The 10,191-nt window shown below is 47.5% G+C and overlaps 1 long non-coding RNA gene across 3 annotated transcripts in view; it reads right to left on the bottom strand.

Moving 5' to 3' along the window:
• Nucleotides 1-919: 919 nt before the first annotated feature.
• The window catches only part of LOC123778069 (uncharacterized), a 52,720-nt gene continuing 43,448 nt past the window's right edge, over nucleotides 920-10,191 (bottom strand). For all 3 annotated transcript variants that reach the window (XR_015727318.1, XR_015727317.1, XR_015727319.1), the window contains 3 exons: nucleotides 9,246-10,114; nucleotides 4,149-4,421; nucleotides 920-3,535 (listed from right to left, as the gene is read on the bottom strand). This is a non-coding gene — a long non-coding RNA (uncharacterized LOC123778069). The remainder of the gene's footprint in view (nucleotides 3,536-4,148; nucleotides 4,422-9,245; nucleotides 10,115-10,191) is intronic.

The raw sequence follows: 10,191 nt of genomic DNA, 5'->3' as shown, positions 1-10,191 counted from the left end.
TCTTATAAAAGGATACAACTCCGGAAGAGCCAGAAGGAAGAGATACATAGCAGGAGGAATGGGGGGGGGGCGGTGCATGGAGATCCTGAGCCCTATTTAGGCACATCCCCTCTCCCAGCACCCCGATGTGTTCGCCAACCTGGAAGCTCTCCAGACCCCATTGTTGAGGGGTTTTATGGAGGTTCCATTACACAGGCAGGATTGATTCTATCATTAGCAATTGGTGATTGAACTCCATCTCCAGTCCTTCCCTTCTCTTGGGAGGTCAGGGGGTGGGGCTGAAAGTTCCAAAAGCTCTAGTCAGGCCTTGCTTTTGCTGGTGACCTGCCCCCATTCTGAAGCTAAGGTGGGGGGCGGGGAGATCTCCCCTCCAGCCATTCATTAGCATACAAAAGATACTCTTAACACTCCAGAGATTCCAAGGGTCTTAGAAGTTCTTACAGCAGGAACTAGGACAAAGACCAAATGTTACAACACATGATACTCCTATTACCCATCACTCAGTAAATTATAAGGGTTTTAAGAGCTCTGTGCTAGGAACTGGGGTCAAAGACCAAATATATATGGTATAATATCACACACCCTAATTAATTTCCTTCACTGGACTTGCGTCAATCCAAAATTAGTCCTGTTAAAAAGAACACCACAGCCCCAAAAGGATACCATTTAAGCCATCGGGGCAAACCTAGACTTAATACTTAACCTAACTGCACTTTCAACGTGCCAGGAATGTAACCTTCAACCAGACAACATGGAATTTCTGGATCAATACTAAAATTTACTGAGAGGCTCTCCTTAGGAGAGCAGCCTTGCCTAAACAATGTATCCCTGGCTCCCCTCCACTTGCTAGATGGGATACCTCCCGGATTCATGAATCCTTTCACAGAGCCAATTAGATCTTCACATTTACTCCATTGAATTTTGGGTGTTTTTTTTTTTAACAGTCCCTTCATGTATTTGAACACTTGGGAGTTCTGTCTATTTCTGCCTATAGACATGTTAGTTGTGCAAAGGGCAGGGTGTTGTTGTTGTTGTTGTTGTTGTTGTTGTTGTTGTTCACTGCTGTACCATGGGCGCCTCCTGCCATGCCTGGAACTTAGGAGAAACTCGGTCAATATTTATGGAACACAAGAGCTGTCTGTTCACTTAGGAGGAGGGACTGAGGACACTTGCTCTGAAGCCCTTGAAGGCAGAGGGAGCACTTGAGCGTCTCTTAAAGGACATGATCGTGGCTTTATTGCCTCAAAGCTCTCCATGAGTCCTCTCAGGGCCCCAGAACTCAGGCAGCGCGGTAATATTCCCAGGCGTGCTACCTGGAGAAGTAGCTGGATATCGACAGAAGTCTCACCTCTGGAGTCAGACACATCTGGGTTTGGATCCTGGCTCTGCTCTACCCTTCACGTCCCTGGCCCTCAGTTTCCCTATCAACTGAAAAGAGGGGTCATTGTGAGGATAGACGAGACCAGGTATGTAAGGTTTCTGGTACTGCCTTGTCCCCTGCACCGTGACTGGGGATGAAGAATTAGGACGCAAAGGGAATGTGTGATGTCGCTGTGTCCCCAAGAAAGGGGCCCTGGCTGAGCCCCAAGTTGGAAGGGGGGGAATAGGCAGATCTGTGCCTCTGTAACCAGACTCAAGGGGTTCACCATTTGGAGCGCATTAAATTGAACACAAACCGAGAAAGTGTTGGAAGCAAAGAACTCTTTTTTGCTTGTGACAAGTAAAGAGACAGGGAGATAGATCTCCAAGCACCATCTCGCCGTGGGGTTAGTACAGGAAGCTTTTCTGCAGTGGATTAGGGGGTGGGGGCAGGGAGCTTTCATATACATTAAGGAACTTATACATAGTCTATGACTTAGGCACCTTGGTTCAACTGTGCACGCCTAGCGTGTCAACATGCTAGCGTATACACTGTATGTTCACAAATCGGCGAAAAAGTCCCTCCAACTGAGGACCTCCCATTGCATCCTAGCTAACACCACCATTCCTGGGCAGACTCTGAGGGCCTGGCTCGGTGGGGCGTCCAGGCTGAGAAAGGTTCGTGGAGCCCTCCACATACAAGCCCAGAGAGAAGCAGCAGAGGGGTCCCAGGCACCTGGAGCAGTGAGGGCATCGGGGAAGGACCTTGGGAAGCCTTAGAAAGGCTCGCGGGCGTCCCTCAGCAGCACATATGGCCCGCCCTCCAAGGACTTGTGGGGAATCTCAGCGGATGATGAGTTTCCTTCTCCAACCCCTTGATCCCCTCACCCCACAGAACTTAACGGGACCCCCAAGGCAAAAAAAGCAAAGCTAAATTGGCTGAGACTTGTTTCCCACCACCCGGAAGAATGGAGCTCAAATGACGAATTAAGACAAAGCGAATGAATAAAGAAAGTAGCATTTCTTGCACACCCGAGTCTTGGACTGAGACTCATTCCCACCACAGATCACCTTGCCAGGAGCCCCCACGGGACATGTGTCTTCCTTCCCCCCTGAAAGAGACCGGCTGGAAAAGAGAAATCTTGAGGGGCCCTGGGCTTCTGAAAGGCTGTCCTGGGCCAGGGACAGCAATTCTGTGGGGCTCCAGTGGGGACAAGTAGCAATGGCCAGAGGTACAAGTGTGGTTGAATCCCAAGAAGCTCCTCGAGGCCGGAGTTGCCCAGTGAGGGAAGGAACCACTGTGAGAGGAAGTGAGCTTCCTGTCCCAGCAGGTATGCAAGTAGACGCTATCGGAGGTGTGGAGAGGTGACTCCTACTGGGGAGCTGGCCTGACAAATAAAACAGAGGCCTCTTTGGGGCGCCTGGGTGGCACAGCGGTTAAGTGTCTGCCTTCGGCTCAGGGCGTGATTCCGGCGTGATGGGATCGAGCCCCACACCAGGCTCTTCTGCTATGAGCCTGCTTCTTCCTCTCCCACTCCCCCTGCTTGTGTTCCCTCTCTCGCTGGCTGTCTCTATCTCTGTCGAATAAATAAATAAAATCTTTAAAAAAAAAACCAGAGGCCTCTTTGAAGCGTAATAGTGTACAAGTCTGAAAGTAAAGCCCAGAGTGACAGTGAGTAATCAGAGCCAGGTCGTTAGTGGGATGTATGGGGAATCGAGGAAGAGGGGGAAGTAAAAGAGAGAGGAAGAAGAACATAAGGGGCCCAGCTGGGAAGCGGATGTGATTCTGGTAGTCCAATACTGATAAAGAGTTCTTCAAAGATAGCATTTCTCCAGGGTGGACCACACGTCTACAACAGTCAGAACAGCCTACACCATGCTACAGAGCAAGTAAACCATGATCTCTCGGTGCCCTAACATGATACGATGTTGTCTCATTCATGCGAAGTCTGGACGGCCCTACAGCTCTGATTTCTGGAACATATGGCCTCCAAGCGAAAGAGAGGCGAAGGGGGACCACCAGCACTTATCTGTCCCAACCCAAAAGTGGTGCTGGACTCTGCCACTTGCGGGCCATTGGCCAGAACTCGTCATGTGATCCCAACCATCTGGTCTCAGCCTGGTGATAAGATTTCACAGCTCTCTGACACTGCTGACCTCCTTTACGGTTCAGAGCCTGCAGGAAAAAACCAGAACAGTTTACTGAGCCTACAAAACGCTCTCTGTTCCTAACACGTTCCTTCCTGTGATTATCTCCTATGGAGGGCAAATGATGCCAATTTCCCATGTGGGATGGCAAAGTAAACTTTCCTTTTTAAGAAATTTATTTATTTTTAAAAACTGAGTCTATTTAAAGAAGAATATTAATTCTGTTCCAAGTCAAACTGTGCAGCACATATATTAATATTTATTTTAGAAGAGGTAATACATACTTCAAAATTCAAAAAGTATTACAGTATAGCAAGCGAAAACTCAGCTCCATCCCCAGCCACACAATTCCCCTTCCGTTAGTACTTTTTATAAATGACTTCATGGATTCTTTCGCTCTTACCAACAACACTGTGATGGACCTCCCTGTGTGTACTCCATTTGGCGTGCAAATGGGTACATTAAGGCTAAGTCCCTAGAAAGAAAATTCTGGGGCCCCTGGTGTGGGCATGTACCTCCCCATGGTTCAGTTGGGTGCGTGGCTGCCATGTTAGTGGGACAGGTTTTCAGCAAAGGCCCACTCAGGGCAATTTGGACCGTACATGATTTTATTAGTTTGCTCAACACACCTTGATACGTACCTATCCTGAGTCAGCCCTGTGCTGGGAACAAGTAATAGAAAGATGAATTTGACTCAGTCTTGACCTCAAAGAGTTCATGATCTAGCTGGAAAAGGCAGGTGCACCAGTCGGTTGCTATGGTTATCTACTGCAGCACGTTTACCACTCCGAAACTTAGAGGCACCGAGCAACAACTAGGATGCTGACGGATTCCGTGGGCCAGGGACTCCAAAAGGGCAGATCCAGGGTGGTTTTTCTCTGTTCCCGGATATCTGAGGTCTCAGCTGGGGGGACCTGAATGATAGCGAAGAGAAGGATCCATTTCCACAATGGTTTCTTCATTCCCAGCTCTGGTGCCCATGCTGGGAGCTGAGCTGAGACTGTCAACCAGAGCTCTTAACGTGTGGCCTCTTCAGCAGGGCAGTCACGGGGTCATTAGACTACCTACAAGGTGGTTCAGAGCTCCTAGAGCAATTGTTCTAGTGATCACAGCAGAAGCTGCATGGCCGTGGTTGACTCAGCCTTGGAAGCCATGCATTGTCATTTGCACCACAAGCCAGCCATGATTCAAGCAGAGGGGTGAGTGTTTTAAAGCGGCCACGTGGCTGATCGTAATACAGGATACACATTGCAGTAGAGGCAGGTCAAGCACACAGAGAGCCCAGTACAAGAGTGACAGCTTCATTCCCTCAGAGAGCGATAAGAAGACACTCAGGGAAAGCCATTGAAAGGAGGTGACACAGAACTGAGGACTGAAAAGTACGAGCGAAGTTACCAAAGGCTAAAATGGAGTGGGAGGAGGAAGGGAGGGTTTCAGGCAAAGGGAACCGAGTGTGCAATGATTTATGAATGCTTTGAAAGGCTTGTGCATGAAAAGGTGAGGAACTTCCACGCAGAGGGTAAGAGGCCAGGCTACGGAGTCATGGACAGGAGTTGAGATCTTAGCTCTGCCACTTTCCAGCTGTGTGACAAGTGAGCCTCAGCTCCCTCACCTGTAAAAAGCCTCAGGGTTCTGCAGCCCTTCAGATTATTCTGAGGAATAACTGAGGTAAGACGGGTCCTGGCATAAAAGCGTTGGAGGCATGTTTGCTGTTGACATCACTATGAAATCTTGGCCGGGCTTTGGAATCATCAAGGGAGCTTTAAAAAACACTGATGTAACAAAAGCACGAAACTTATTATACTCTGAAAATCACAAAACGTGGTTGAAGGAAATTAAGGAGACCTGAAGAAATGAGAAGACATCCCATGTTCATAGATCAGAAGACTTAGTAGGGCTGCTGCCTTAGCAAGACTTCCCAAATGGATCTAGTTTCCACTCAATCCCTATCAATATCCCAGCTGACTCAGTGTATCCTGAAATTCACATGGAAATTCAAGGAACCCAGAATACAATCTTACATTCTCGAAAAAGAAGATAAAGTTGGAGGGATCATGCTTCCCTCTTTCAAAACTTACTACAAAGCCATGGTAACCAAGACAGTGTGGTATTGACATCGTACATCCGTGGAACAGATCTGAGAGGCCAGAAATAAGCCTCTATGTCTATGGCCAATGGATTTGGGATGAGGTCCACTCAATGGACAAAGAACAGTCTTTCCAACAAATGGTCTTGGGACAACTGGATATCCACATGCAAAAGCGTGAACAAAGTTGAACCTCCTCCTTGCACCACATGCAAAAATTATTCAAAATGGATCAAAGTCCTAACTGTAAGAGCTCAAACTATCTAAACGCTTTGAAGAAACATAAGAGAAAATCTTGGTGGTCTTAGATTTGGATCTGAGATGTGACACCAAAATCATAAGCTGCAAAAGAAAAACTAGACGAATCGGGCTTCATCAAAATTAAAAACGTTGTACCTCAAAGGACACCATCTAAAAAGGGAAGGGGCGTCTGGCTGGTTCAGTCAGAAGAGCATGAGACTCTTGATCTTGGTGTTGTGCGTTCGAGCCCCACGTGGGGTGTAGAGATCACTTAAAAATGTCTAAAAATCTAAAAAAAAAAAAAATTTTTTTAAAGGGAAAGGACCACCCACAGAATGGGAGGAAAAGGATGCCAATTACATAGCTGACTAGCACCTACCATATATAAAGAACATTCATAACTCAATAATAAAAACACGGATAACCCAATTTTAAAATGGGCCAAGAACCTGTGAAAAGATGCTCAACATTATCCATGAAGGAAATGCAGATCAACACCACCCGGAGACACTGCCTCACACCTACCACGTAGGCTAGAATCCCAAAGATAGAGAGTGACACATGCTGGTGAGAATGTGAAGAGGAAGGGACCCTCTCACTCTGCCAGAGGGAATGCAGAATGGTGTGGCCACTTCGGGAAACATTCTTCAAATACTAAACACAGAGGAGCGCCTGGGTGGCTCAGTCGTTAAGCATCTGCCTTCGGCTCAGGTCATGATCCCAGGGTCCTGGGATCGAGTCCCACATCGGTCTCCCTGCACAGCGAGGAGCCTGCTTCTCCCTCTCTCTCTGCTGCTCCCCCTGCTTGTGCTCTCTCTCGCTCTCAAATAAATAAATAATCTTTTAAAAAAATCCCATACAGGAATGTTTACAGCAGCAGAATTCATAACAACCAAAGAGTGGAAAAAGCCCAAATTTCCATCCACCAATGAAGGAATAAATAAAATGTGTTATATCCACATAATAAAATATTACTCAGCAACAACAACAACAAAATGAAGTACTGATCCATCCTCCAACGTGGATCAACGTTGAAAACATGATGCTTTGTGAAAGAAGCCAGGCTCAAAGGACCACATATTATATGATCCCATTCATGTGAAATTTCTACAAGAGGCAAATCTACAGACATCGAAGGTAGATTACTTGTGACCTATGGCTAGGAGTGCGGGGAGACAGGGGAAGATGGGGAGGATTGGGGAGTGACCACGAAGGGGTGCATGACATCTTCTTGGGGTCATGAAAATGTGTTTATTTATTTTTTTAAAAGATTTAGTTTTTAAGTAATCTCTGCACCCCACGTGGGGCTCGAACTTACAACCCCGAGATCAAGAGTCACCTGTTCCATTGACTGAGCCAGCCAGGTGCCCCAAAAATGCTTTTAAATCAATAGCAGTAAACATTTTCCCCCATTTCTCTTCTGTATGGTCTCTAGGAAATGATGGATGTTAACTAAACGTACTGTGGTTATCATTTCACAGGATTTGCAAACCGAGTCATTGCACTGCACACCATAAACTTACACAGTGCTGTCAGTTACAACTCAATGACACAGAAGAAAATTGGTGGTGATGTATGCACCACTCTGAATATACTAAAAGGTACTGGGTTGTTCAAAGAGAGAGAGAGAAGGAAGAAAAAAGAGAGAGAGAGAATCTGATGCCTGGACCCAATTCCAGAAGAGTCTGCTTCCATGGTCCTGGAGGGCAGCCTGGGCATCAGAATTTAAGGTGCCAGGGGTGGCTACAGGGCAGCTGGTTGAGAGCTACTGAGCTAGAGAAGGAGGAGCCTGAGAACGGAGAGAGATGAACAGAGAGGCCGGCAGAGCCCAGCAATGGGTTACGTAGACAAACGTAGCTCAGGATGCCACCAAGGGGAGGGCAGTGCCGTGTATGGAGGTCAAGCAGGATGGCTGTGTGTGGGCAAGAGGACAGATTCCCCACCAAAGGCATCCTCTGTGGGGGTCAGGGGGTGCAAGTGGCTGAATCCACCCAGGCTCTGCTTACCACTCCCTGAGCTCACAGGGCTCAAGTCTGTCCCCTTTCTGGAGCAGGCAAAGGGGGCTGGGACTTGGGCTACACCTTTCCAAGAGTCTCCAAATAGTGAATTGACACCTCACTTTGAAACTGCACATCTATTTTATCTCGGTGCCTAATTGGAATCTCGATTTTAACATCCTGTTACACAAGACTGTTGTACAGATAACAAGACTGAATTACATTCATTACCATTCGGTGAGCGCAATTATGCTCATCAAGCAACATTCCTTGTCACATTTAATCTTTCAGCAACTCTTAGAGACAAGCTACTATGGGCATGATCTCCATTCCACAGACTGAGACACTGAGGCCTGGCAAGGTAAGGGACTCGGCCAAAGGCACCTGGTAGGAAGTGGCAGAACAGGGATTTGAACCCAAGTCAGACTGATGCCAAGCCCTTGCTGGTAAGACATATAAGCCTCCCAGTCCTGATGTTCTTCAGTGACCAGGTCAGGAGACTGAAGTCCCCCAACGCCAAGTGTCTACCTGCTGAAAAGCAGGGTAGTGATAAAACCAGCATCAGTACCCAGGTCGCTGTCACCGAAGCTGGCAACCACACCAGCTGCATGTTTGGGGGGCACCCAGTACGCAGTAGGGACATAATAATGTCAGCACCCCCTTTCACCTCCAGGAGAATTACCCAGTTCAATTAACCTAGTGGCTTTCCTTTCAGGGAGTCCCTGTTTCTCTGGCAGATCCCACAGGCATATCCAAGGTTTCTGATTTACACATGCTGTCCTCCCTCAAGAAGCCCCCTCTGTTTTATGCCTCACTCACTATCCTTGGAAAGACCCACTGTGGTCCTCCCTCCTCCTGGCGCCCAGCACGGCTCTCCTCTCTCGGGCGCTCACTCCAGACGTATTATTCATGGTGAGCTCATTTGTTCTGAATGCAGATGTAATATGTAATTCCCCAAGAATTCAAATGTAATTTAAAGTTATTTTCCAATATCTAATTTGCCTTTTATTTATTTAGGGCAATATTTCAGCGGGAGCCTCCCAGCTAAAGTGCCCGTGTTTGTTTACAGGGCCAGGCCCGGCGACGGCGGGGAGCCACACACCCCAGACACAGACGTTACCGATTAAAAAAGTAATTACAACATTGAACACAGCCTTAAATAAAAGCGAAAATGCAAGAGACGGGAGAGGAAGCAAAAACATAAATTGGGAACAATGCCGTTTTCCCCAGGCGTTTTGTAATATTTGCAGCCTGCCTGGTACTGGCGGCCTGCCCTGGCTGCATCAGACCCAAGCAGCAGCGAGGGATGGGGTGGCTCTCCCCTGTAAAGAGGTAGGAAGAAGTTCAGAGATCATCAGTCTGCCTATTTGCCTGTCTTTTGGGTTAACATCTCCAGTTTAATGTAATGCTCTTACCTTAAATGACCAAAAATCACCCGCCAACTCAAACTGACTTAAAGAGAAAATAGGCATGTTCTGGCTCATGAAAGACCATTGGTAGGTTTGGCTTCAGGCATAGTTGGATCAAGGTGCTCAAAAATCATTAAGAATCTCTCTAAGTCTTGGCTTTGCTCACTGCAGAGTTGACGTCATTCTCAGTCAGGCTTTGTCCACCTGCTGGTTAAGAGAGAATCCCAGCTTCCGTCTTGCCAGCTTAGCATTCCCAACAGAAAGAGGGTGCTTCTCTCCCCACTGTTTTAGCCAAAGTCTCAGATGGGGCTTTCATCGGCTCTACCTGGGTCATGTGCAGATCCTTGAACCAGTCACTTCCGCCAGGGAGTTTCAGTCTTCTGGCCAGACTTGGGTCAGATTCCCACCCCTTGAAAACAGAAGTAGGACCAGTCTGGCCCAAACCACATGGACTAAGAGCAGGGTGGGTGGTGGTGGTGGTGGTGGTGGTGGCTCCCAAAAAGAAAACTGAGGTTCTTTGACGGTTGAAGGAGCCATCAGGCAAATGCAATTGATTGCCGCCACAGATACAGTATCTGTCTGTTTCCAATACGTGTACTGTTTCTACCTCAGCTCTAGACCATGCTTTTTACCTTGTGAGGGATGCAGGGTACTCTACGCTTCATTGGTAGGAGTGTGTCGAATATCCAACTTGTGGATTCCGCCCTCCACTTTACTTGAAGCAAGTGCTATGCTGCCAGTTACAGCAGAGCGTGATGAGGAGCAGATGACATTTTGCAATCACTAAGGGTGGCCTGCAATGGAAGGGCAGGTTCCAAGCGACTGGCTCTTCAAGTGGAATTCCTTCAAGATGGATATGACAAGAGCTTTGAGGTCTGAAAGAGTCAAATAATTGCTGTTTAATAATTAGGTCCAAATAGATATCCGGTAATTAAGTCAAAGGGGAAGCAGG

This window comes from Ursus americanus, chromosome 2, assembly GCF_024610735.1.
Source record: "Ursus americanus isolate L20-20 chromosome 2, mUrsAme1.1.p, whole genome shotgun sequence".
Classification (NCBI taxonomy): Eukaryota; Metazoa; Chordata; class Mammalia; order Carnivora; family Ursidae; genus Ursus; species Ursus americanus.
The sequence above is the reverse complement of the archived record's forward strand: the minus strand, read 5'-3'. Positions and strand labels throughout refer to the sequence as shown.